Below are 915 nucleotides of genomic sequence, written 5' to 3' on the forward strand. Positions count from 1 at the left end.
AAAACAGAAGTTGCTTTATCCACAGACAGGTAGGTCTATCTGTTGGAAACCAGTGACCTCATGGGTAAGGCACGAACTTCCTAAACCAGAAATTGTGGGCTCAAGTCTTATTTGGGGTATTGATTTTGTTGAAATATTCACTGTGCAGCTGATCTCAATCCTGTGTGGTCACGTGTCCATGGCAACAAAATCAGGCATTCTCAATTGATCCTCAGCTGGAGAAATTTGACCTGACAGAAAATTGGCCAAACTAAATTAAACAGTGGAGCATGAGATGGTCGGGGTAAAAAACAATCAGTGAGAGGATAACACTCAGAAATACACAGTATGAGAGGTCGGGTGCAGTACATAAAGGCTGTGATTTTCAAATAAGTGTGTGGCTCCAGTGGCCTAATGGATATGGCACTGGCCTTCTAAGCCAGGGATTGTGGGTTCGAGTCCCGTCTGGGGTGTCAGTCACTTGTCCTTTGTCAGCTTGATTTCTAATCAACTTTGGGAAAATCTCCATGTCTGCATTCAGTTGATGGGAAGTGGTGCCCAACATTTTCTTGCACATTAAGTTGCAGGATTGAGGTGAATTGTCTGATAAGAGAAAGCACAGTCACAATGGCTGAAAACCTGCTGAGATTCTCCTGGGGATGGCATGGTGGCTCAGTGGGTAGCACTGCTGCCTCACAGCGTCAGGGACCTGGATTTGATTCCTCCCTTGGGTGTCTGTTTGTGTCGACTTTGCACATTTTCTCAATGGGGTACTCCGGGTGCTTTGGTTTCCTCCCACAGTCCAAAGATGTGCAGGTTCGGTGGATTGACTTTGGGGAATGCAGGGTGAGAGGATAGGGGTTGGGCCTGGATGGGATGCTCTTCAGAGGGTCAGTGTGGATGTGATGGGCTGAATGGCCTGCACTGCTCACGTGA

The 915-nt window shown here is 47.3% G+C and overlaps 1 non-coding gene across 1 annotated transcript; it reads left to right on the plus strand.

Annotated features, from left to right (window-relative positions):
• The first annotated feature begins 379 nt into the window (after positions 1–379).
• trnar-ucu (transfer RNA arginine (anticodon UCU)) lies at positions 380–452 on the plus strand. The gene has a single exon. It is a non-coding gene; the product is annotated as a tRNA-Arg (tRNA).
• Positions 453–915: the final 463 nt, after the last annotated feature.

The sequence above is a fragment of the Chiloscyllium punctatum genome, chromosome 18, assembly GCF_047496795.1.
Source record: "Chiloscyllium punctatum isolate Juve2018m chromosome 18, sChiPun1.3, whole genome shotgun sequence".
NCBI classification, from domain to species: domain Eukaryota; kingdom Metazoa; phylum Chordata; class Chondrichthyes; order Orectolobiformes; family Hemiscylliidae; genus Chiloscyllium; species Chiloscyllium punctatum.